Genomic DNA, 13,489 nt, shown 5'->3' on the forward strand with positions numbered 1-13,489 from the left:
AAATGAACATTAAAAAAAAAGGATTAAGGAAACATATGCGTAAACTTTCAAGGTACTTTGCATGATTCAACACTAAACAGGAGGTTTAGTTTAGTACACAGAGGCCTCCTGTGTACAGAACAGACCAGTTATAAAGATATTTCCCGTCTCCATGCTATAAGATTCCGTGCATTTGGTCAGCTTTTTTTTTTTTTTTAATGTTTGTATTTATTTTTGAGACAGAGAGAGACAGAGCATGAGCAGGGGAGGGGCAGAGAGAGAGGGAGACACAGAATCCGAAGCAGGCTCCAGGTTCCAAGCTGTCAGCACAGACCCCAACGTAGGGCTCGAACTCACGGACTGTGAGATCACGACCTGAGCCAAAGCTGGACGCTCAACAGACTGAGCCACCCAGGTGCCCCAGCTTTATTTTTTTTTTTTAATTATAAAAGTAGCACATGCTGTTTCCCATTTTTCATGGCCATACACAGCTCTGAATACATCTGCATGTGCATTTTTCCAACTATTCCCTTAGAACAAATTCTTAAAAGTGAGGGTGATGGGTCAAATGACATTTTAAGACTTTTGAGAATCTCTCAAACTGCCCTTTGAAGGCTCTGCCCCTTTGGACATCCACAGAAAGCTTAAACTTCTCTGAACTTTGCCTCACCTTCTCTGACAGGAGCTGGGCTCTCCTCTGTAGGCCTCTCAATGGCAGCTAGGTGGTCTCTTTCAGCATCTGCTCCACTCAGCCTGGAGGCAAGCAAGGTGTCCACCTTGCTCCTCATCACCAGTTCCAGACAGCTCTCCGTGCCCCCCGCCGCCCCACCGCCAAAGGCGGAATGTTAGGTCATTAGTCTGCATCATCCATCATCCTTCACTGTTGCCAACATATACCAAGGGACTAAGCACTAAGTGCCATCAGTTCTTTTCACTTCTACCGGTCTTGTGTGTGGGAAGATATCTCCCAATTGTTCTATGATGCCGTCATAAAGACCCTAGGTGACAATGATTCTCCAGTGGCGGGGGGGGGGAGGAAGATACCAACTTTTGGAGGACAGGGAAAGCAGAAGTATAAAAAGTATAGTTTTTTTTTTTAAGTTAAAACATTCTACTTAATAACACAAATATATATCAAGTAAATGATAAAATATTGTTGGCTCGTAAGAAAATGAAAAACAACAGGATGAGAAAGCATCACAGAAGATGTGGATTTTAAAAGTCTGGGAAACATTATACTGTAAGGTAATGTAAGTAACTAAGCTGTCCACAGCTCTTAAAAAAGAAAGCTATGCTTAAATATGCTCGGCAAGCCACAGAGGACAGTATGAACACTGAGTATGTTCTGACTGTAAGCTGCCGAACGAACAGTAATAGCAACAGTCACGAATGCTGAAGCGGACCAGGCGCCGGGAAGCAAGCTAGGCGTGCTCAACATGGATGACCTCGGCTGGCCCTCGTCATAACCTTGTGAAGCAGGCCCCTATTATTATCTACATTTTACAGAAGAGAAAACTGAGATCTGCTTAAGTAATGAGGAGTGCGGCCAGGATTTGAATCTCCACTGTCTGACTCTGGAGTGCAGGCTCTTAAAACACGTAGCTATCCAGCTTCCTAGGAATTAATGCCTCCATCTTCAACAAAAGACAGACAACTTGGTTTAAGACATGCCAATGAAAATTCATTCTATAGTCTTCGTAAACATTTTGACTGCTATCTCAGCCAGTGGACTGACTCCCCATTAAGCACATGCTGCTGGAAAGAAGTTTTTCCTGGTTACTCTAGAATGGCCTTGTTATCAGTTATCTCCTCAGAGAGCCACTGACAAATTCCAGAGAACGCTTGCTTATCACACAACCTGAAATTAAAGAAAATCCCTTCTGTTGTTAACCAGATTTTCATAGTCAATATACTCCTTCCCAGGTCTGTCATGCCCAATTCCGAAGGCCAGGGGAGCCCTAACATCTACTCCCTCCTACCTCCACAGCCTGGCCACCACTTTCCAACATACGAACTTCAGGACTCACCTCACTGTGCCCATGATCCCTGATTATGTCTTTGCCACAAGACGACCCAAGCCCCAGGTGCCCATCCCCCATCTCCCAAGTGCCAATCCCTATATGACTGCACATATTCTGGCTAGACCCTATTTTCCAGTTTTCTCCCGCTCCCGAAACCCTTCCACGGTGCCCTCATGCCCCACAAGCAACCAGACCCCCTCTATCCTGAACCTCTTCCTTAAACTTTCCTTCTTTTCTCTGACAGACGCTGGGCTCTTCTCTGTGGGCCTCTCAATGGCAGCCAATCCCTCTCTCAGCATTTGCTCCAGTAGGTCTGGAGGTGAGCAAAGTGTTCTCCTTGCTCACCTCCTTATGCTCTCATTATCAGTTCCAGACAGCTCTCCCCCGCCCTAAATGCTGGATCTTAGGTCACTAGATCGCATCATCCATCATCCTTCATTGTTGCCAACATATACCAACAATTCCAAATAGCTCCCCTTCATTTCTTGATGATTTTAGCTCCTGGCTCACTGTCATTTTCTCCAATTACTATTCTTGTCTCATAGTGTGGGAATGTTCACATGCACATAAATGAGCCTCTGGCACTTGTCCTCTCAAGTCCTTGAACTCCCCTGCAATAACCTAATCCTTCACCACACCTCATCCACACATTCCTTTGGTCACACCCTAGACCCTGCATTACCATTAAACTGTACCCCTCCACAATCCAAACCCATCCATCCCACTACCTAGATTCTGTTTAAGTACCTGGGCTCCAATGGTCCCGTGACCTATAGTCACCCGTTCCTACACCTTTTCAGTGCCACTTCCTTCCCAGAGGTCTTCTCTTCCTTCCTAACTTAAATTTCCTTTGCAAATCCAGAACCCTTCCTTTGCATCCATCCTCAACTCCCTTCTTGTGCTTTTACTTCATTATACTCAGGAAAACCACAACCCTGAAAAAAACCCAATTCTCTGTCTACTCCACTCCTGTACCTGTTGAGCTGACTATGGCTGATGAAAACACACACCATTATCAATGCTCATAGCCCTGTTACATTTCCTTAGTCCAGTGGTTCTCAGTTTTTGGCATATGGGCACTAACTGATTCAGTACCATTTGTTGACAAGATTATCCTTTCCTCACTGAACTGTCCTGGTACCTTTGTCGAAATTCTATTGACCAAATATGGATCTATTTCTGGACTGTGTTCTGTTCCACTGGTCCATCTATAACACGAATACCACACAATCTTGGTAACTGTAACTTTACAGTAAGTAACAAAATAAGGTAGTATATTATGTAAGTCCTCCAACATCATTCTTTTTCAAAACTGTTTTGGTTACTCCAGATCCTTTTCATTTCCATATAGATTTTACAGTCTGCTGATTAATTTTTACCAAAAATTGGCTGATGTTATAATTGGGATTGTATTGAAGCTACAAATCAGTTTCAGGAGAACAGATGGACATCTTAATAGCATATATCTGATCTATGAACAGAGTAGATCTCTCCACTTACTAATGCCTTCTTTTATTTCTCTCAGCAGTGTTTTATAGTTTTCAATGTAAAGATCCTGCACAGTGCTTTTGTTAAATTTATCCTTTAATATTTTGTATTGTTTTTTAGAAACAGAACTCTATATTTTAGTTGTGGTACATAAAAGATCATTTAAAAAAATTATTTATTTATTGTAGAGATAGAGGGAGAGAAAGGGAGAGAGAGAGAGAGCACACATGCAAGCAGGGGAGAGGCGGGGGGGAGGGGGGAGGGAGAGACAGAGAGAGAGAATATCCCAAGCAGGCTTCGCACTGTCAGCCCAGAGCCCAACACGGGGCTCAATCTCACAAACTGTGAGATCATGACCTGAGCCAAAACCAAGAGTCAGACACTTAACTGACTCAGCCACCCAGGCACCCCATAAAATATCATTTTAAGTGTATGAGACATTAAATGCATTCACATGTTGCACAACCATCACTATTCATTTCCAGAATGTGTTCAACACCCCAAATAGAAACTCTGTACCAATGAAACTCCCTATTCCCCGTGGCACCTGGGAACCACTATTCTACCTTCTGCATCTGAATTGGCCTATTCTAGGTACCTCGCAGAAGTAAAATCATACAATATTTGTCTTTTTGTATTTGGCTTCCTTTGCTTAGCATACTGCTTTCAAGATTCATCCATGTTGTAAAGTGTCCAGAATCTCCTTCCTTTTTTAAAGGGATGAATGCTATTCCACTGTACCCATATACAGTATTTTGTTTATCCATTCATCTGTTGATGGCTATTTGGGTTGTTTCCAACTATTTCACATTTTTGTTGTATTATAAATGGTATTTTTTAGACTAATTCCAATTTTTCATTGCTTATATCAAAAATGAACTCCTGGGGTGCCTGGGTGGCCCAGTCAGTTAGGTGTCCAACTGTTGATTTCGGCTCAGGTCATGATCTCATGGTCATGATCTCAAGCCCTGCATCAGGCTCCACACTGGGCATGGAGCCTGCTTGGGTCTCAGTCTCAGTCACTCTCTCTCCCCCTTTGCCCCTTGCCTACACACACTCTCTCTCTGGACCCGCCCCCGACAAAAGAACTCCCAATCTACTCTCACAAATCTGTTCCACGCATGATGTTCCCCATCTCACAAGATGGCAAACGCACCCTCCATCTCCTAAGAGCAAAGCCTTTGAGACCCCCAGGACTCCACATTCACACAGCATGTCCAACAGGTGAGCAAGTCTGGTTAGCTCTACCTTTAAAATATACCCCAAATGCAACCACTTCTTACTGCCTGCACTGTAACCTTCCTGGCCCCAGATACAAAAACCTCTCATTTGGATTATAATCCTATCTGGTCTTTCTGCCCCTGCCTCTTTTCTTACAGAGTATCCAGAGTGGCCATATTAAAACATAAATCAAATAATTTCACTGCACAAACCCAAAGCATTCAGTTGCTCACCATTTCCTCCCAATTTAAATTAGAAGCTCTTAGAATTGTGTACCAGGCCCTATACCATTTGGCCTTGTTACCGCTCTGGCCCCATTTCCTGTTTCTCTTCCCCTCATCCACACCACTCCAGCCACAATGGCCTTCTTGTTATGTCTCCAATGCAGCAACTATGCTCCCACCTGTCATCTCTGCTGAAAGTCGCACCTGCATATAAGTATGGGGCTCCGTTTTCACTTCCTTCAAGTTTTTGCCCAGGATCATCTTCTCAACGAGGCCTCCCCTGCCTAACCTAATTTGCAACACTGACCCCATGCTGGCACTCCTGATTTCCCTTACTCTGTTCTGTGGTGTTCCTTGTATTTTCATATAAAGTATTAATTTTGGAATAATGTCAGCTTTACAGAGAAGTTGAACAGACAATGCAGATCGTTCCTCTCACCTCGTTTCCCCTAATTTTAACATGCTGCCCACTTAGATTTGTCAAAGCCAAGAAACCATCACTGGTACATGATTGCTTAACTCAACTCCAGATTTTATTTGGATTTCACCATTTTCTCTACCAGTGCCTTCCCCCCCCCCCCCCCCCCCGTTCTAGAATCCAATTCAGGATACCAAATGTTTGGTGACCAGGCCTCCTTAATCTCTTCTGGATTGCGACACTTTCTGTAATAGCCTTGAGAGGCAGGGGCCAAGTATTTTGTAGAACGTCTATTAGTTTGGGTTTATCTGGGGTTTTCCTCATGACTAGACTGGGATTACAGGTTTTGGGGAAGAAGACTGCAGAGATGAGGTGCTTTTCTCATCACACCACAAGGGGATGCATGTGCTGATGTGGCTTATCACTAGCGATGCTAACCCAGATCGCTTGGTTAAGATGGCATCTGCCAGGCGTCCACCGTAAAGTTACTAAAGCCTAAAGTTACTAGTTTTCCCTTTCCTATACTCCAGTCTTTGCAAGTGAGTCAACTAAATTCAGCCCATATTTAAAAGGGGTGAGTGTCGGGGCGCCTGGGTGGCTCAGTCGGTTAAGCGTCTGACTTCAGCTCAGGTCACGATCTCATGGTCCGCGAGTTCGAACCCCGCGTCGGGCTCTGAGCTGATGGGTCAGAGCCTGGAGCCTGTTTCCGATTCTGTGTCTCCCTCTCTCTCTGCCCCACCCCCATTCATGCTCTGTCTCTCTCTGTCTCAAAAATAAATAAAACGTTTAAAAAAAAATTAAAAAATAAAAGGGGTGAGTGTCTTTATGTTTTAACATACAACTTAATTTTTTTTTATTTTCACATTTGAAGGTAAGCTCTAAAAGGACATGAAGTTTTGTCTATTACAGAGAAGGCTCCAGTATCTAAAATAGTGCCTAGCATGTAATAATATTTGTTGGATGACAGAATATCAAAAAGGAGATTTCCCAGTAATCTGTTCAGGTCACAGTCTCTTACAGCAACGATTATACATCCCCCACCTAGAAAACCATGTGCTCAGGGGAAAAACAACAACACCAACAACACATATGTCACTCACTCTGAGGTATTACTAACATGTTGAGTTACCCTTCTCAGTGTTGTTTGCATTTTTATTAGGGGAAACTATCTTAAAGAGTGAAATTGCAACACTAAAACTTGAGGCATTAACAATAGGATTAAATAGAAAATACCAACTGCTTAGAATAGCAGCCATAAATTAACAGGAACTCAAGAAATGTCAATTTTCTTCTATTTCTTTACTGTACATTTAGGAAAGGGAGATTTGGGGGGGCTCATAGGGTCTTCCCTGGAACCTGAAAAATATACTTATTCTACCTAACAATCTTAAATTGTTTTCAAAACAAAGCAGAGTATATATTTTTTAACATTCCACACCCCCATATCCAGTTAATGTTAATTTCTTAATCTCTTACTAAATTCTGCTCTTGGGGTGATCAGTACTTGAGGTGAGTCTATCTAGAACCAGGGTTTCCCACATGTCCTCTTGTTCTGAGACATGTACTCTGGCCTTAGTGACAGTTCCCAGGTTCTTCTGAAGATAAACTTTTTCCCAAGGAAGAATGCAAATTACACACAGGGGCCTTAACTCGTGGTTATGAAATTGTCCTGCGATTTTTGAAGGGAAGAAGCTATCCATTTTCACAACGTTAACGATTTGTCCACAGTTGAATTAGTTCAGGAAAAGTCAGTTTAGATGCCAACTAAACTTTGTACTGTATTTTAAAATACCCATCCAATGATATAAAAATGAATACCCACTGCTTAAGATAGACTCTACAACTATAGTTCTAATAACAAAAGCAATTCAGTTTCCTACTAAAGGAAGCACAGTTCTACAGGTTTTAAAAATTTAGTGAGTTTAAGGGCACCCAGGCAGCTCAATCAGTTAAGCGTCTGACTTCGGCAGGTCATGATCTCGCGGTCCATGAGTTCGAGCCCCGCGTGGGGCTCTGTGCTGACAGCTCAGAGCCTAGAGCCTGGAGCCTGCTTCGGATTCTGTGTCTCCCTCTGTCTCTGCCCCTCTCCTGCTCCTGCTCTGTCTCTCTCAAAAATAAATGTTAAAAAATTTTTTTTAACTTAGTGATTTAAACGGATTATATTCATTAATCGCTTACTACCTCTCTTTAAAAGCAGAGCAGGCATAGAGTCCTCTCATTCTTTAACAGAGCCTACACAAACACTCACCAGACATTTTCTTCCTTATCAGTATAGCTGCTCTAAGTAGCTAATTTTACCAAGCACTATTTTCTGAAGAACAGCAACAGGGATAAAAGTCATATTTTCAAGTCATTAAGACTCTGGCAGTCTCATTTCATTTAGGACACCTTAATTTTTCTCAGGTCATCAATCAGTGAACATCTGATATTAGCAGAGCTAATAAAAAGGATCTTGGATTCCTTTTTTGGAAACATGTAAAAAAAAAAAAAAAAAAAAAAAAGTAAGAACATGGCCAGGAAAATCCTTCCTAGCTGTTATAGAACAGAACTTTTCATTGAAAGACAAACGAATTTATTAAGAACTCAAAAAGTCAGCCAAACATGAAGAAAGAAAGGCTATGTAGTAGACTAGGAATGGCGAACTGTGTTCTTTTCTGTGGATTCAGGAATAGCAGAACCTTTCTGTAAATCTTACAAAAGAAGAAAGTTGAAGCGCGATCACCATGTTTACTGTTTATTTATGCCCTATACACTTATTGATTGCTTATAGCGAGCTCAGGAAATATAAACATCAATACGATATAGAACTTGTGCTCATCAAGAAGCTGACATACAGAAGAGGGTAAAATTTGTTCTGAGAGCCAGGGTCCAACAGCAATGCCTGGAAGTTACATTATAAAGAACTTTCTAAGAATTAAACTGCTCCAAAATTGAACAGCCTGCATCTCATATGTCACCAAAGGCAGTATTCAAACAGAAACTGGATGTCCTAACTAGGAGCAGGAATTAAGCCTGAGTAGGGGGGAGACAAATTAAGAAAATGGTCTCTATCTTGGATAATTTCATGTGACTTCCTGTCTTCACTGGAAAGCAGAGAAGAAAAATCTAGGTACCTTTTTAATACCCAAGTGAGATACTTCTATTCTGAAGACTGACAGCCAATCATATCTCTTTTGAAACTATCTGGAGGGGCGCCTGGGTGGCGCAGTCGGTTAAGCGTCCGACTTCAGCCAGGTCACGATCTCGCGGTCCGTGAGTTCGAGCCCCGCATCAGGCTCTGGGCTGATGGCTCAGAGCCTGGAGCCTGATTCCGATTCTGTGTCTCCCTCTCTCTCTGCCCCTCCCCCGTTCATGCTCTGTCTCTCTCTGTCCCAAAAATAAATAAAAAAACGTTGAAAAAAAAAAAAAAAAAAAAAAAAAGAAACTATCTGGAATACTTATGGATAGCTCTTCCTCTCCTTCAATCTTTCAGTTTTTCTCTCTGTATTAAGCTTTGAATTTCTCAGAAATTCAATTTGTGCTTCAAACTATTTTTATGAAGCAAGAGCCTAGCTTTGTATAACACCAGTCAGGATATAACATTTTTATTGGAATACATTCATTGGTTTGATTTCAGCACAATATTTAGAACATGGCTGGATATTAATTAACTGATTAACTAACTGAAATGTTTACTGCTTAATATACTGAGATCAGTACTTTAATGAAAAGCTGAAATAACAGTTGCAATAATGTTCCTCACATGGCAAAACAAAAATAACTTCTAAGTGCAAGTAAACATGTAATCTAACAAAGTTTTGAAAGGATTTAAAATTTGTTTAACTAAAATAAAAGGATAAGGGCTTTCTCTTGCAAACAAAACATTTCTATGGTCATATCGTTAGTCTGAAAAATAGCAAAGAGTGATATTTGTCTTAATGTAACCGCATGTCACATACCATGATAAGAACATTATTTATGATTCAGGTGATTTTCTAAACTCCTGGTTCTAGGAGAAGCCATTCCTGTGGTTACCTCTCCTATAAGATTTGTATTGCCTTCAGAAGTATCAGTGATACATGCTTACTCATTTCATTGATACATTTGTTCAATATGTGTCTAATTTCTTAAGTCTCTCTATAGCCATTCACTTTGGGGTATCTTATATTACAAGTTCCCAGGAAGAGAACTGCCCCGAGGAAAGGAGCTCCGTCTCGGAGAGCTGCTCAGTGCGTACTTCTGGATGATGGTGATTACATTAATTATCAGATAAAATGAGGTGAACTGCTTATTCTCTAAGTGATGATTTCTAGATCTAGCACAAAGTAAAAGTACGGCACACTGAATTGTTTAAAATTTCTTAAGCGGAAATGGCATGCCAGTCTAAAAGGTAGACAAGCAAGGGTACTTGTAAAAATCAAACATTAGTTACCCTAAAGAAAAGGACAGTTCTGTCACTATGTAGCCAAGTGAACTCACAATCAGCAGTAAGTAAAGACAGGCCTGTTCCATCCTCTCTCACAGCTCAAAGAGAGTAAATGAACAAAATGCAGGTACACTGATACAGGAGATCCCTCCTGGATGAGAATGACACGAAAGTCTACCGCATCAGGATACCAAACATCAACACTACCAACCAAACACTACTGTGAGCAAGGCACAGGGCTGGGAGTGGTGAGGCAGGCAAGGAAGGGTGCTGTTTATACTAGCCAGGTTACTTAACCTCTCTGAGCCTTAATTTCTGACCTATCAAATGGAGGTTATAATCGCATAACGGGAGTGTGAAGAAGAGGAGGGCAGTAATGGAAAGCCCCTAACCGAGTGATTAGTTCACAGAGGTGATGTACTTGGTACCATGAAGACAGCCAGGAAGGTGGCAGCATTGGCGACAAAGGTAAAGCCAGTCCTTGCCCTTAGAGAGCTCACGACAGGGATGTGGAAGACACCTCACACATCCTTGCCCTTCCACGTGCACACTGAGCCCTGCCGTGGCTCTCTCCTGCAGACTGAAAACGCGGCTCTGACCCCTTTCCCACATAAGGTTCTAGGAACCAACAAACTGGAGTTTTCACTAAACAGGATGCCGATTTGCCATCCTGACTTCAGAGTATGATTGTAAACATACACCTGATAGTTGATGGTTACCCGGGTCTTCCTGTGTGCCAGGCACTCTCCCAGACATTTTACATGTGTCCTCTCAATTACTCTTCCTGACAAGCCTGTGATATAGGTACCGCTGTTAGCTCCACTTCTCAGAAGAGGAGACGAGGCCCGCTGGCATGAGAAGTTACGTGGCGATAGTTTACAGCGTACCAAAGTCACACACAAGGCAATAACCATCACAAGTCAAATCAATGGTATCGGTGTTGACTAATAAATTCAGAATAAAAAGAAAAATTATGCTTGTAAGACCTGAGACTGTGTCACAGAGAAGGAAGCAATTATATCTGAAGGATGGGCAGGATCTGCCCGGCCAGAGAGGACAAAGGTGTTACGGCTGAAGGAAAGAGGGACCACGGTAGAAATGGAAAAAGGTGACAGGAGTTGAGGTCAGAACATGAAAGACATGGCTGGAAAGTCAGGTGAGGACCCGAGCGGGGGAAGAATTGGAGTCTGAAGGCATCTGCCTGAGGTTTCACAGATGTGGGCCATTCCCCAAGTCAGCCTTTTTTAGCTCATGATGCTCAGTGACACGGCCAAGCAGGGCCTGTGCCCAGATGGTCACCCGAACGTGGTAAATGGAAGGGTCTAAAAAGCCTCTAACAACCACTACCAGTTAAGGTACCTAAAATTTCAAACCAAAATTGACACACTGACCAAACACATGTGACATATGATTGGCTAGATACGACCTAAAGCAATGGTTCTCAGATTCTGGAGGGCGGCAGGAACATTTGAAAAGCTTGTTACAGCAGACTGCCAGGCCCCACAAACCAGAGTTTCTGACTCAGAAGATGGACATGAGGCCTCTCATGAGGCCCATGAGAAGTTACATTTCTAACAAATTCCCAGGTGATGCTTAATGCTTCTAGTCCAAAGGCAAGACCTCGAGAACCACTGGCCTAAAAGAACAGAATCCAGAATCGGTAAATTCTGACTGGGGACAGAAAAAACCGTACACGGGGTTGTCTTAAAGAAGACATGGGGGACGCCTGGGTGGTTCAGTTGGTTGAGCCTCTGACTTTGGCTCAGGTCATGATCTCGCGGTCTGTGAGTTCGAGCCCCGGGTCGGGCTCTGTGCTGACAGCTCAGAGCCTGGAGCCTTGCTTCGGATTCTGTGTCTCCCTCTCTCTCTGCCCCTCCCCAGCTCATGTGCGCGCGCGTGCGCGGTTTCGCGCTCTCTCTCTCTCTCTCTCTCTCTCTCGTCAAAAATAAATAAACATTGAAAAAAATTTAAAGAAGACATGAGGTGCCTGGGTGGCTCAGGGAGCTAAGCGTCTGACTCTTGATCTCAGCTCAGGTCTTGACTTTTAGGGTCGTGAGTCGGAGCCGAGGAGCAAAGCAGAGGAGACTAGGGAAGTGGCGACATGCTACAACAACCAGGCTAGGCACTGAGAGTATGGGCACTGAAAAGTAGCAACTTAGAACGTTAGCTCTAATATAGTGAAGTCTGCCCTCCTGACACTTAAAAATACTGTATCGCCGTTCTTGAACACCATTTTGGACAAATCATTGAAGAAACTATGCCAGAACTGAACGGCAGGTATCACGTATGCAAGCTATTCTTGCTTACATTGGTCCTATAAGTGTATTTAAATAAAGAGAGGATTTACAAAGAAAATAAACGCAGTTTTATTCCTCTCTATTGTGTTCAGAGACGGGGGTAATACTAAAACAACATTCCTACAGTTAAAGTAAATGCCAATAATTCGTTAGTAAAAAACTATAGAACTGCAAGGAGGAAAAAGGGTCTCCCATGAGCTAATAAAGTGATAATAATATTTGCTAGCCTTCCATGAAACACTAAATGCTGTCACGTTGATAAAGTCTGTATAATAAAAGCTTTTATTCTTAGTTGAGTTCTGTGCCAATTTTAAGATTGTATTTTCTATTTCACATAGGTATTTCCCCCTTTACACAAAAGCTTATTGGTATTTCCTGTTCTTGTGACCCCCCCCCCCCTTTTTTTTCAGGTGTGTTTATTTTGAGAGAGAGACAGAGATTGCCAGCAGGGGAGGGGCAGAATCCCAAGCAAATTCTGCCCTCAATTTTGACATTTTGATCTTCTCTCTTTATTTATAAATACTTACAGTGTGAAACAGTTTTGAAACTCGAATTTACCTGGCTTTCAATATTTCTACAACAAATTCGGTAGGATATTTTCTTTTTTAAATAAAGGGAGTGGTGCCTTGCAAAAGGCAAGGCAAGTGAATCCTCATATTTTACCTCTTGAGCACTCTGCTTCCTTTCAATTCTTCTGCAGAAACAAAGAGGAATCATGTTCCCTATCTCATACTTAAGTCTGGTTTCTTCCTATCAGTTGGATACCCACACATATCAAGGGAACACAAACGCTTGCAGGTTTCCATCTCTCAGACAGAAAAACATACCATGTGCAGACATGTCTGGTTCAACATATCATTAAATACATTGCAAGAGCAAAATGAAGCTGTTGTGATTAAGCCTTTCTATGAGGACTGGGAGGCTGATGAACTCCTGCTGTGTGAGGTCAGTGGCTGGAAAGAGGACAATGACCCACGTCTTTCCTTGCCCTCTCTGCTCCTTGCTTCGATTTCTGCCTAAGCAGTATGGTTTGATCTCAACTCATATGGAATTTACCAAAAAGATACAGTAAAGGCATCTCTTCTTACTTTTGGTATATGCCCCTAAGATATTACTTTTTTCCTGTTGAAAACTCGTTTTTAACAAAAATAAGTAAATCTGCAACTAACATAAACAAGCTAAATTACCATTGGAAAATTATTTGGCGTTGCTACAGAAAAGTGATGGAAAAGTAAACATTCAACATTTCAGAGGCACATATTGAGGCTGGAAAATTAGTAATCCGTGACATACTGAAGAGTTTTATAAAACTCAGTTCACCTGAACGTCCTGAGAAAGTGACATAGATTAACTGAGCTAGAATTTTTTTCTTGAGTGTTTTCCAATTATAAAAGTAAACATATGGCTCACAGGGTGTTCGCATTTGTCAAAACTGA

At 42.2% G+C, this 13,489-nt stretch overlaps 1 protein-coding gene across 4 annotated transcripts in view; it reads right to left on the reverse strand.

Moving 5' to 3' along the window:
- The window catches only part of MAP3K20 (mitogen-activated protein kinase kinase kinase 20), a 187,202-nt gene that overhangs the window by 155,611 nt on the left and 18,102 nt on the right, over positions 1 to 13,489 (reverse strand). The window lies entirely within an intron of this gene.

Source organism: Panthera onca, chromosome C1, assembly GCF_046562875.1.
Source record: "Panthera onca isolate mPanOnc1 chromosome C1, mPanOnc1 haplotype 2, whole genome shotgun sequence".
Taxonomy (NCBI): Eukaryota; Metazoa; Chordata; class Mammalia; order Carnivora; family Felidae; genus Panthera; species Panthera onca.